Raw genomic sequence first — 13,889 nt, 5'->3', positions numbered from 1 at the left:
TGTACTGCTTTAGATCAGCATCTGCTATACCAGATTCAACACCGGTTTAAGCTCTATTACATACATAAACCCTTAACCTAATAATTCACACATTAGGTTTGCTATATTCCTTTCATGAATCGCCTATTAAATGATCTGCAATGATCTCATACATATATGAGTCATATTACAATCCACCATGTCATCTTACAAAAGATTTTACAATTAATTACAAAATATGTTTATACAAAATTGTTGTTGGCCAAGATGTCGGTGTTCTTCCTTTTCGGTGCCGGTGTTTTGTATGTCGGTGTAGAGTCTGTTGGTGTTGGTGCCTATGTCTTCTTGCCGGTATCACATGATTGTAAGGTTGCCATCAATGACAATACCTTCAATCACCTAAAATTTCTGATTGGAGTGTGCATTTGCCAACATAGACAAATCCCAAGCTAAAAGGATGTTAATTGAAATGCATGATGGAGTATGTGGAGGTCATTACTCTGCCAAGACCACAGCTAGTAAGATAGTCTGGGCTGGATACTATTGGCCTACTTTATTCAAAGATGCCTATGAACATGTTTGAAGATGTGACCCATGCCAAAAAATTTCTTCCAAATTGAAGTATGAGGGAGCTTTGCCCCTCAACCCAATTGCAGTGGAAGCCCCTTTTGTCCAATGGGGGATTGATTTTATTGGGGAAATAGTTGAGAAATTAGGAAGAGGTCATAGGTGGATCATAGTGGCCACTGATTACTTCACTAAGTGGATTGAAGCTATACCCACTAGAAAATCCACTAGTAAAGTTGTTATTGATTTCCTGATGGATAATGTTATAACTAGATTTGGTGTTCCTATGAAACTGGTAATGGATAATGCCATGAGTTTCAAATCAGAGGAGTTCATTGAGTTTTGCACCAGTCATGGAATAATTATGTTTTATTCTTCACCATATCACCCTCAAGGTAATGGACAAGCAGAATCCAGCAATAAGAGCCTTCTGAATATTATTAAGAAAATCCTTGAGGAGAACAAAAGGTCCTGGGATCAAAAATTGAAATTGGCCCTATGGGTAGACAGGGTTACTGTCAAGAAAGCAATTGGTGTATCACCATTTGAATTGGTTTATGGAATGCAATCTAGGGTGCCAATAAACAATCTTCTTCCTGTGTACAAGTTCCTGCAAGTTGAGAATATGGAGTTGTCAGAACCTATGGAAGACAGAATGATTCAAATGGTGGAGGTGGAGGAAATCAGAACTTTGGCCCATAAAAGGAATTTGAAGATTCAATTGCAATCCAAGTATTTGTTTGATAAGAAAACCACTATAAGGAAGTTTCAAATTGGTGACATAGTTCTTCAATGGAATGCAAGAGGGAAAGATAAAGGAAAACACAAGAAATTTGAGTCACTATGGGTGGGCCCTTCTGTTGTTTGTGATCTGAATGGAAAAGATTCATATTTTTTGTAGACAATGAATGGTGAGGTATAGGAGTTTTCAGTGCATGGACAATTCCTGAAGCATTACTTCTCTTAAGTCCATGCATAGTAGGTTTTTAGTCTATATATAATTAGGTTTATTTTTGTTTGTTGTTTGTGTGTTTGTCTTGGTTTGTTCTCCAAAGTTTTCTATATTCTTGTGATTGATCTTGTGATCAACTGTCCCCAATTAGATCCGTTGTTATCACTGTTTTGAACTTTGGGTGATTTTGTTCCATAATCGGCTAAAATCTAAAAAACTGGGCTTAGCATTATTTCTTGCCTTTGAGTTATGGGTCTCAAGGTTTAGGGTTTTTGTTTTTTAACCCCTTGCTATGTTTTGGAGTCCCTATGTTCTTTTTCAAAGTTACTCTTTCCACTTATGTGGAAGGGTCGGTCCATCATGAAAGGGCCGCTCCCTTTACAACTTTCCTTAGGCGGGTCTCTGTTAATTTTTAATTATTTGCACCCTTTTCCTAAGTTTAAAGTTCTTTGATGGGCCCCATAAAAACCATCCAAGTTCGAAGTTGATCCGGTGGTGCATGTGGATTCGCAACCTAAAGTAGCCCGAGGTTTACCTTTCGCAAAGTAGCGAAAAGGTGGCGGGCCTGGGTAATGTGGTCACAAAGGAGCTAACAAATGATCACCTTTTGGAGGATCTAATGGTTCACATTGATTCACGAAGAAAAGCTATCGAGGTTTTATGCTTTGTGAAATGGCAAAAAGTTGGCGAGCCCTAGAAGGTAAGCAGACCCTGTGGTTAAAGACTGATCAACTCAAGGTTGATCAGGTGGTTTGTGTGAAATCGCGAAGGAAAGATGTGTGAGGTTTACCTTTCGCGAAGTGGTGAAAAGGTAATGGGCCCAACTTAAGGTTGACATGGCAAGTAAAGAGGGTGCATCTCAAAGTAGATCTGACGGTCCATGTTGTTTCGCTAGGCGAAGTAACATGAAGTTTAGCTTTCGCGAAATAGTAAAATGAGCTGGCAGGTACATGGTCGGTGATGTGGCAACACAGTTGGATGATCAGCTAGGGAAAAAGGGAGACTCACCAGCTAAAGACATGGCTCCTAAGGATGGTGTAGGGACCTCTTTGATTGAGTGGAGATGGTATTGAAACCCATGGTAAAATAGAACACGTGGCAGTCCAGATGTGGAGCCCGATGGAATTATTGAGAAAATAAAGGATTGACACCTAAGAATGATCTACCTGCGCTAAATAAGGTAGATGGATTCCGTGTGGAGGGCCAACTTCAAAGGAACAAAGGTGTTAAAGGTTGCACATCTTGAGAGGGATCCAACGATGGGTGTTGTTTTGCAGCATGAAGATGCAGGGTCTTTAAACTTCACGAAGCAACAAAAACCATTAGCGGTAATAACTTCCATGCGGTTAGTGAAAATATAAGCGGTCACCATGGGGAGTAAAGATCAAGTGGATGGTGGAAGATCTAACAATAGGTGTTGTTTTGCATGGAAGAGATGTGTAAGGTTTATGCTCCACGAAACAGCGAAAGGAAGGTAGGGTCCAGTTTTAAGCAGCTTGACCCAGGTAAGGTAAAAGACGTGCAAGTTTCTCAGGATCCAAAGGACAGTGTTGCTTCACAATGAAAAAGTGCAAGGATTTTAACCTCTGCGAAACAACGAAAGGTGAAACACTTAGAAAATTTTATGATTTGTTGGAGCCATTTTTTGAATTCGGCTACGAATTCAATTCTAAGTTGATTGCCAAAGCATGTGGTTTTAAATGTTTCAATTCATTGCTCTGTTGTCATATTAAGCTTCACATCAATTGGATGTTGGCATCATTTTGAAGAGTTCTATAGAGGAGTCGGTGCATAGAGCGAATTTCTTCAAACAACTAGTGAGTTTCTGCATGTTGCTTGACTATTACTACTTGAATTGGGATCATTGCATGTTCGTTTTCTCAGAGGTTAGTCAAAATTTTAATTAGTATAACTATGATTCTGGGATGGTACCAAGAAGGCATTTCACAGGGAAGGTGACTTATTAGGATAGAAACATATGTGATGATTTATTGGAACAACTAACAATGTCCACAAATGCCACGGCCAAAATTAAAGAATTGGTACCTAAAGCCCCTTGTCTAAGAATTGGAGATAGTTTGTATGACAAAGGCAACTAGTTGAGGGATCCATAGATAGGGGTATCAGGTTCAGGACTTTTTAAGGTGGGTTTTAGTCAAAGATATGCCTCTGCTTTGATGAACAATATATGGGAATTATACATGGGAAAGCTCATGGTCCCTGGGGTTTTCATGGATGTAGACTTGTTAACCCAAATTGCACACAACTATGACCCTCTGGCTAAGTGTATCAGGAATTTGAATGGAAGAGCCTTAATTTAAATCAATGATGATGAATTTAGGAAGGTTTTTAAGCTCAGTGAGGTATCAAATTACTTAGAGCCTATCAATTTTGAAACATTAGCCCAAGTCTACAATGTGGAGAGAGATCACCTCAAGAGTGACCCTTTGAAGGAGATTTTTGTCAAAATAGGAGAGTTAACTATTGTAGGCCCTAGTACCATGGAACCTTTCTCTCTAAATTTTTTTACTCTAAGGGCTAAAGGCATGTATTGGTCACTATGTTAGATCTTTGGGGAAGATGCTAAAACAACAATGACAACCCATTATATGCTAATGATAGCACAGATTCTAAACCCCTCTCTGGCAGTAACATTTGATTATGCACCTTATCTCACTGATGCAATCCATGCAGGACTGATAGGGATAAAAACTGGTAAGGTAGACAGACCATTTGAATGGTACTCCCTTCTCATGTATATGTTTTTATTTAAAGGTGTTGATTACTTTTCTAGTGAAATGGATCTAGTTAAAGAAAAGGATGTTGAAGAGATGCCTGTACAATTGTGGAGCACCATTTTGTCTTGGGATATAGAGGATGCCAGCTACCTAAAGTTTGAGAGATGCTTTGCATCTAAGATTAGGATTCTCTTATGCTCAAAGAACCCTAGGATCCCCAAAGCTCTTTTGGAATTCCTTAGGCCTAAGGAGTTTGTTGAAGGTATCAAGATTGTTCACAATTGGGGTGACATATACTTATACCCTGTCTCTATTATTTTCAAAGTTTATGGTTTCAGAGGAACTCTATATTTATTGCGCTATCAAGTCCCATTGAAGATAGGAATTGCAGAGGTCCTAAGGCAAAATGAAAGTGTGCAAGAGGCAGAGCTAACAAATATTGGAAAAGGAACCATTTTCCCAACTATCACCGTGGCCCATCAATTTGTAATCACCAAGGGTGGTTGGAAACACTTTGATGACTTCTTTCAACCATATAGGTTGTCTACTGCAGTATCAAGGTTTGCTGACCCTAAGGATTTTTTCAATAGCATGTTCAGGAAGAGAGCAGTATGTAAAGGTAGGCCACACCAATTTCATTTCCCTAAGGATCTGATTAGAAATGAATTCAATTTGGATGAGCAGGAATTGAGGAAAGAAAAGTGGATGATATACAAAAGGGCTCTTGATTTTATTCATCAGTTTGATAGTAGTTATGACCCTTTGTCTAGCTTTAATCCCTTTGAGGAAAAGATTAAATTCTTATTTCTTTATTTTGAAGACCTAATGCAAACTCTAAAAGAAAAGAGAGAAGCTATAATAAGAGATAATCATGACAAGGCTAAGTTAGTTCTAGCTAAGCCTGCCTTTGCTAAGGCCATCCCTCCAGGTAATTATGTAATGCATAAGAAGTCAAAATATAGTGTGTTGATGCCAGTAATAGGTGAGCCCTCTACTTCAAGAGGGAAGAGAGCAATTGAAGATTTCATTGACATCCAAGACTCCCCTAAGAGGCAAAGGGTGGGGAAAGAAGTGCAAACACGTGAGTCTCTGTACTCTCCATCTCAATCCCCTATCCATATAGGAGATGAACAGGCAGTAGCAGAACAATTGTTGCAGTTAGCGAGTCTTAGAGAGATTGCTTATGCATATGAGGAAACACAAGAGGGAATGCCAGAAGAGCCACTAAGTGCTGAGATGAACTTAACTATAGATGAGTTCAAAGGTAAAGAGCTAGACCCTGTTGTCAAGCAAGCCATTGAGGAGTTCCTGGCCGATAGTAATTTTGTCACAACAGGGGCCTTCATGCAATTTGTTTGGAAGAAAAACATAGAGTAATTCAAGGCAAGGTGTGAAAAGAGGAAGAGTGAGCAGCCTCACAAAGATGCAAATTTAGTAGAGGAGGAGGGGAAACAAGAAATGATGGCAGAATTTAAAGCCATCACTCCTTAAGAAGGAAGGGAAATGGTGTCAAAGGCTGGTGTTTTAATCCTCCTTGAATGGGATATAGTAAATGCTTTGGTACTTGAAGTGGTTAGAAAAGAAACCAAGCCTATGGAAGGAGTGACATTCAACAATGATAATGTTGCTTTGGTCATGTGGTCCTTAAAGAGGGATGAGAGTAGAAGAAGGAAGGACACCTCAGAATCTAGTTTCCTAGGAGGTATGATAGTGAAGATAGTCCAGGATACAGGGGTGGTGGAAGATGCTAGCACAGTTCTAGAAACTGCAAAGTTCAGTGTGGTAGTGGCTAAGAAAGAAGGAAAGGAGAGAGTTGATCTCCAAGTGAAACTAGAAACAATTCTAAAGGCTTATAATGAAGCCAAAAAGGAGGTAGCCAACAAGGATAGTATTATTGCTAGACTACATAGTCAATTGGCAAGACAACACCAAGGAGATGAGTCCTCTACTCTGATGATTGCATCTTCTCTAGCAAGACCTCCTCCTACTAGTCCTATTGTTGAATTTCCCCCTTCTCCCATGACCTCTGGTTTTCATCCAGTTGAGACCATTCAGCATGAATTGGAAAAGTTAAAACAGGCTCAAGCCTTGTTTGCAAATAAATATGAAGAAAAGGTAAAGGCCACAATTTTGAGTTTTGCTGATATAGTAGAAGCCGCCATTGTGCACACTAACATAAAGATAATTTTAGATATTTTGAGTGAGTTGAATGAAGACAGGGCTACTTTGGAGCCAATTTTAGAGAAGTGGATGCCTAGGGAAGTGGATTTAGAACTTATGTGTGCATCTTATGATGAGGTAAGATCTGATGCCACTATTAAATTCACAAGTGAGCTAGCAAAAAGCATGACCAGGCTATCAGAAGGAAGAGCTGGTGTAGAGAGAAAAACCAATTTGTACAACAAGGAATATATTGAGCATAAATTTGAATTGTTTCCTGGGATTTTTGTTAGTCCAGATCAGTTGAAGTACAAACAAGTATGGCTTAATGAGTTAGGAGCTAACTTGTCTCTAAGGGTGAATAAAATCATCAATACAAATGACACATCTCTGTTTGTCAAGACAACTAAGGAAATAGAGAAGATAAAATCACATTACGGTTTCTTGGAATCAGAGGTTAAGAAAGTGAGAAATTCTTGGAAAAGGTTAGTTAAGTTGAAAGAAAACATTGTTAGCTTCTCATGGCCTATTGATGACATGTTCCAAGAGTGGACCAAAAAGTATGCAGTGCAAGAAGAGGAAGTCCCAGAACAGTTAGAAGATACTGCAGTGGAGCAACAAACTGAAAAGGCCACTGGGATTGAAAGTGACATGTAGCTTCTTGTTGAAAGAAATTGTGGTTGTAACAAACTATTTTTAAGGAATGTTCGAAGCTTGTATGCATCCATATTGTTATAAATGGATACCAGGAATTAAGAAAAAGAGATCACAAGAATTTTTAAAGAAACTCTATTGAAATATATCTAGGTTTTTTCAAGTTCTCTTAGAGATCACTTTGAATTATGTAACATTTTCAAGAATGAATATGAATATACAAATCGAAGTTTCAAGCCTAAATCTTCTTTGTCTTCTGGTGTGAATTCATTAGTTTTCAGGTTTCATTTGGATAATTTAGGGTTGTTCAAATGAGCATGGATTGTAAGGCAATCTTATAGACATATTTCTGGCTTTTCTCTTCGGGAGAGGGATTAAATGTGCATGAAATATTTACATCAATAGATCAATTGTTTGCTACTTTGAACTTGATGAACTATTTTAGTTAAATGGAAAAGGACCTATGTATATGTTAGGTAGGTATGGGTTTCATGAAAGCCAAAATGATGAAATGTATGAGAATGTTCAATTTTTAAAACTTTTGCTTGATTTAGGTGACTTTGTGGCTTGGATAAGGCACTGATACCTATTATGGAATTCTTTCTATTTTTCTTGAGGATCAATACTGAAAATGAACACAAACTTTTTTTCTTTTAATGTTTCAGTTCCATTGAGGTGATGAAATCCATAGGTTTTTAGCATTGGTTTACTGTGGATCTCAATTTAAAATTTGAAAGTTTTCACAAGGTGTATACCCACCTGAGCTTTGGATAAGTTTCAAGTGTAGAAGGTTTTGTTGAGAACCTTGCTATATGTTATTCTGGAATTCTATTTTCTTGGTGCCTCTTCATATGTAAATAGAGTTATCAAATCTTCTTAGAGGGAGGAAAGGAGAGAATCAGAATTTGAGACTAACAAATTCAACGAATGTAAATTGATCTTTGGGTGCGGACAAAAATACAGTTACAGGTTTCACATAACATCTTTTGTGTTAAAAAATCAATAAGTTGCATTGGTAGGACTTGGCATGGGAATGAAGGTATATAATTGTGTAATTCCATTTATTTTCAATAGGCTTTGGGTTTGGGTGGACACATCTGAATCAGAAACTCTTATGTTCTAGTTTGGCAACCAGGGCGAAGTACAATTAGGGTTTCGTCCAGTAATGGCTCTAACTTGAGATTCTTGCATTGGACCACAATGGCCATTAGAGGAGTTCAAGTTACAGAAATGTACATTAGGACTCCAGTAGTTGCATCCTAGGAAGTGTCAGTACTTAGGTTCCACACCATACCCTAGGCCGAGCATGCCCATGTGCTTGGTCTCATAATTTAGGAAGTAGGAGTGCAGGAGGACTCTGGGAGTGGACTGAACCAATCCAAGGTTGAATTGTGTGTGCAGGAGCATCCTTAGACTTGAACATAATGTTATTTAGCCTTGTGAATTCATTTATAGTTTCTTGCTTCAAAACCAGACCTAGTTACCCCTATTAGGTCTGTCTGGCCTAGAGGAATTCAGAGGTGTACAAAAGAAGTTGGAGCTTGTCCTTTTGGAATCTGAAAGTACTCAATAAAGGGTATTCATATTTGAAGTTTTTTTTCTTCATCCTTTGGAAGAGTTGAGGTTGTTTTGTAGAAAACAGTGTTTGGGGGGCTACAAGTTGAATTCAGTTTGGTATGACAGTATAGTAGCACTTGGGTGTTGTGGGTCTAGGAGTTATTGGGGATCAACTTGGTTGATCAAAACAAGTCTGAAAAAAGGTAGGGGAACCCTGTCCACTCCCTAAACCGAAGGGTTCAAGTATTTTCATGTTTTGCTAAGTAGGATAGTTAACCATTAGCCTTAGCATGCTAAGTAAGGTGACATTGTTCACTGGGTCAGAGTGAAAAAAAGAGATTGGTCATCTGCAGAAGTTTGGAGTTAGGGCTTAATTGTGCTTCCCCTATCGACCTCTGCATCAAGTGGTATCAAAGCTTAGGAAAAGCATAAGGGAAGAAGTAGTTGAACATGTCTGACCAAAACCAAGAAGGAGAGGAGGAGATCCCTAGGATCCCTTCGAAGGTGACCAATGTTGAACTTGCAAAGATAGTGCAAGGATTGAACACTGAACTGTGAAGTTTGAAAGGCAAGCTTGCAAGGAGGGAAGAAGGTCTAGTGGAAGAAAGGGGAGAATAAGAGGAGACCCTGGAGTAGGAGGAAGAGGAAGAGGAAATTCCTATAGAGCAAAGACACCTTGTGAATTCCCTCAAGTCTTTCACTAGAAGGACTTCAGACAGTAAGTCGGACTTGCCCATTTTTAGTGGAAAGATGGACCCAGACCTAGTCATGGAATGGGTGGATGCATTGGAAAGTTTCTTCGAGTGTGATGAGATCCCTGAGAACTAGAGGGTCAAGATAGCAAAGAAAAAATTGAAAGGTGCAGCATTGACTTGGTGGAACTTCACTCAAGGAGAAAGGGCGAAGGAAGGAAAGAACATGATCACTTTAGGGAAGGTGATGGTTGCCAAGATTCAAGAAGCTTATGTATCTGAAGATTATGAAGCACAACCTCATAAAAAGAGACAGAACTAGAGACAGAAGGAGATGGATGGCAGTAGCTATACTGAGGAATTCCAAAGGCTATATCTAAAATCCAAGATAGTGGAAGGTGAAACTGAGAAAGTAGCTAGATACCTGAATGGCCTGAGAATAAACATTCAAGATGAACTAAACCTTTGCAACCCAGAGATGGTGCAAAAGTGTTATCAATTGGTACTAAAGGTTGAAGAAAAGCTCAAGAGGAGGAAAGACTAGAACAATAGGGGTAGAGGCAAAAAGGACTTCAATAATAGAGGTAAAGGAATGTCTAGTGGAAAGAGACAAAACTTCAGACTTCAAGGAGATCCAATAGCAGAGGCAAATCTGGTGGAAGAAATGGCGATCCTATGAGGTGCTTCAATTGCAACCAAACAGGCCACCATGCCAATAGATGTCCAAAGAAGACAGGATCAAGCATGCAAGGAGATAGGAGAATAAACCTAATTCAGGAGGACACACGAAGTTACCACTCACCCTCAAAGGATTTGGATCCAGAAGAAGGAGTATGCCTAATGATGAAGAGGACATTACTGAAGACACCAGCACCACAAGGACCACCACAAAGGAAGATGTTGTTCAGGAGCAATTGCAAGAGCCACAATAAGGTCTATAAACTTGTTGTTGATTCTAGTTCAACTAAGAATTTAGTGTCTAAATAAATGGTAGACAAACTCAAAATTGTAAGGTTGCCCCATCCCAACCCATCCCATGTATCTTGGCCTAGAAAAGGCCAACAGACCCTCATAAATGAATAGGCTTGGGTTGATTTCTCTATTGGAGAATATAAGGATAGAGTACTATGTGATGTTGTAGACATGGATGTGTGTCATTTGTTGTTAGGCCACCCTTGGTAGTATGATCTCAAGGCAAAACATGATGGGATGAAAAATAATTATACCATTAACAAGGATGGAAATGTATAAACCATGAAACCATTGCCTGGCCCAAGGAATGAAAAATAAAATGAATCAATGGTATTATTGGTAGGAGAAAGGGAGACTGCATTGGGATGTTGTAAAGAGAGTTTTCAGATATCTGAAGGGTACTTCAGACTTTGCATTATGTTATCATGGTAATCTGAATGATTCAAAGAGAACTCTCAACATTTGTGGTTATGTGGATTCTGATTGGGCAGGGGACATTGACAGCAGAAGATCCACTAGTGGATATATTTTTGTTCTAAATGGTGGAGCAATAAGTTGGATGAGAAAGTGATAGTTTGCAGTCTCTTTGTCCACTATAGAGGTAGAATACATGGCAGCCACACATGCTTGTAAAGAAGTTGTTTGGCTCAAGCCTTTGAGTACAGATGTTGGTTTTAATGTAGGGTAGGTTGAAGTGTGATGTGACAGTCAGAGTGCTATATGTTTAGCAAAGAATCCTACATTCCATTCTAGGACTAAGCACATAGATGTGCAGTTCCATTTTGTGTGTGACATGGTAGAAGATGGAAAGGTTAATCTGTACAAGGTAGACACTCAGGAAAATGTTGCAGATGCATTAAAAAAACTGGTGAGGACTCACAAGTTCAAGTGGTGTTCTAACTCGATGGGTCTTAGTACCCATCCCTCTCTATAGTGTTTGGAAAGTGTTCAAGAAGTCCAGTGAATTCCTCCTCAAGTGGGAGTTTGTTGGAAATATTCCTCTAATTCACTTGACCTTCATTCATATTGATCGGGTTAACTCTGGCCGATGAAATAGTGTGAAGAAAATTTGTGAGCTCTATCGGTATAACCTTTGCTGATGAAATCAATATATCAGAGTAGGTGTTGGCATTGCACACTCTATGGTAGTTAAAGGTGATTGAAGAAATTGTCATTGATGGTAACCTTGCAATCTTATGGCACCAACACCGATAGACTCTACACCCACAGATAGTTCACCGACATCGACAATAATGTTTACTAGCATCCTAGCCGATAGGATTTTGATTATTGTATTTTGTATTTATTTGTAATATCTTTTTGTAAGCTGACATGGCATGTTGTAATAAGACTCATATATAAGTATAAGATCTTGTAGATCATTTTGTGTGATACAACATAGAGGATAGATATGATGGATATGTAGAGTGAATATTAAGGCACATTTTGTAGAAGGGTTTATGGTTATTGTATGGGCTTAAACCAGTACTGAACCTAGCATAGCAGATGTTGTTTTGTAGCAGTACATTATATTGGATTCTCATAATCCATTTTGCAAGTTAGTGAGACTTCCTTTTGTAATTGAGCAATGAGCTCTAGGCAGTTGGCCTTCCTGCATGTGTAGGCCCCTCTTGTAAGTAATATCCATATATTGGCTAGTGAGTGAATATTGTGGGTCACAAATCCCACTGAGTTTTTTCTCACATCGGGTTTCCTCATTAAACATCTTGTGTTATGGTGTGCTTTCTATGTTGTCTTTACTGCTCATATTTATTGCATTAATTCTTGTATCCTGGTACATTGTTTTGGAATGCAAAATACTTAATAAGGTCAGAAATTTTGTAAACCGGTTAGATACTGATTCACCCCCCCCCCCTCTCAATATCTTTGTGACTATCATCAATCCTAACAATTGGTATCAGAGCTTGGTCCTCTATTTTCAAAAGCCTGACAACTTGAGGAAGATTCTGACATTGGTATAGATGGAAAACTTGAGAAAGCAATTGGAAACAACTCTTGCAGACTTTGATGCAGAAAAGTTGAAGAATATCAAACTTGAAGATGATCTAAGGACTGCATGGGAATTCATTCAAGGACTTCAGGAGAATCTCACTATTGCTAGAAACAAAAGAAGAGAACTTCATGAGAAGATACATAATGATGATGATGAAAAGGAAACTCTTAATGACCTTGTAAGCAAGATGAGGAAATAAAATATTACCTTGATGAATGAGATGCAAGACATGACTTTGAGATTTTGTAAAGCCACTGAAGACAGAAATAAGAATGAAGAAGACTTGACTAGGAGACTCAATGATGTTGGAACTAAAAATCTAAGTCTTAGTCATGAAAATGATATGTTGAAGACAAATCTGATTCATATGGAACATGATAAAACAAAACTTATGACACAAAAGGAATTTTTGGAAAATGAGTTGGCTACTGCAAATCAACATAAAGAGAAATTCAAGAAAAGTTCAAAAGAACTTGATGATATGCTGAAAAGTCAGAAACCTAATGGAGACACTAATGGACTTGGATTTGAAGTTGGTGAAAGCTCCGGTACTGCAAACAATCATGATCACAACAAACTGGTAAGACAACTTAATGCCTACAAATTTAATGGGAAATGCTTTAAATGTAACAAGTATAGTCATAGAGAAAATTAGTGTAGATCTAGAAACTATTAGAACACTAATGCACCCATTGGTCAATGTTCCAAATGCAACAAAATTGGTCATAATTCAGAAAATTGTAGAATGAATGTAAGATGTTATGTTTGTGGAAGATTTGGACACTTATCTAATCAATGCAGAACACAAACCGGTATAGGATATGGGAAGGCTATTTAGAAAAACAATGTGACTTGTTATGCTTGTAACAAGATTGGACATATTGCAAAATTTTGTAGAAGAAAGACTTCACCGACAAATAACAAAGGACCCAGTTTGAAAGGCAAAGAGAAGGTAAATGAGGTAAAACAAGAATTTTCAAAACCATGGATTAGAAAGAGAGATCAAAATGTTGATGAGACTATTCCTTCACCGGTAGAACAGAGTATCACTCCATTGGCAAGAGATTCTTCATCCAGCTGAAAAGTAACCCTTGGGGGTATTGCAACTAATTGAAAATCATGCAATTTTACCCTCAGTTGATGGTGAGAAGATTAACTTATTCTTTACCAGCAGATGTGTTAAGTTTCACTTAACTGGAAAACATTTATTGTGGTTGTTGAAGGAAAAGACATTATAAATCAGTGTTTTTCCCTCTTTTTCATTCACCAAGCATTCAAACTTTCGGAGAGCACGAAAAACCCAAGCGAAGGCATCCATAGAAAAGTGAAGCAAGTTCTTTCAAGCATCTAAACCTATCAAGCATATTAAGGTATTTATCAATGGCTTCCTCATCTGTTCCAGAATTCATTGCAAATCCTACTGTTATAGAAGTAATTAAATGCCTTAGGCCCATTTTCAAGATTATCCCCAAAGTAGCGAAGCAGGATGATACCCTAGGTGCATTTTCAAAAATCCCTAAAGGAGTTGCATATGCAGAAGACCCTAGAATTTACATACATTGAAGAATTAGGTTCTGAGGAAATCATGAATATGTATAAGAATG

The sequence above is a fragment of the Cryptomeria japonica genome, chromosome 2, assembly GCF_030272615.1.
Source record: "Cryptomeria japonica chromosome 2, Sugi_1.0, whole genome shotgun sequence".
In the NCBI taxonomy this organism is placed as follows: domain Eukaryota; kingdom Viridiplantae; phylum Streptophyta; class Pinopsida; order Cupressales; family Cupressaceae; genus Cryptomeria; species Cryptomeria japonica.
The sequence above is the reverse complement of the archived record's forward strand: the minus strand, read 5'-3'. Positions refer to the sequence as shown.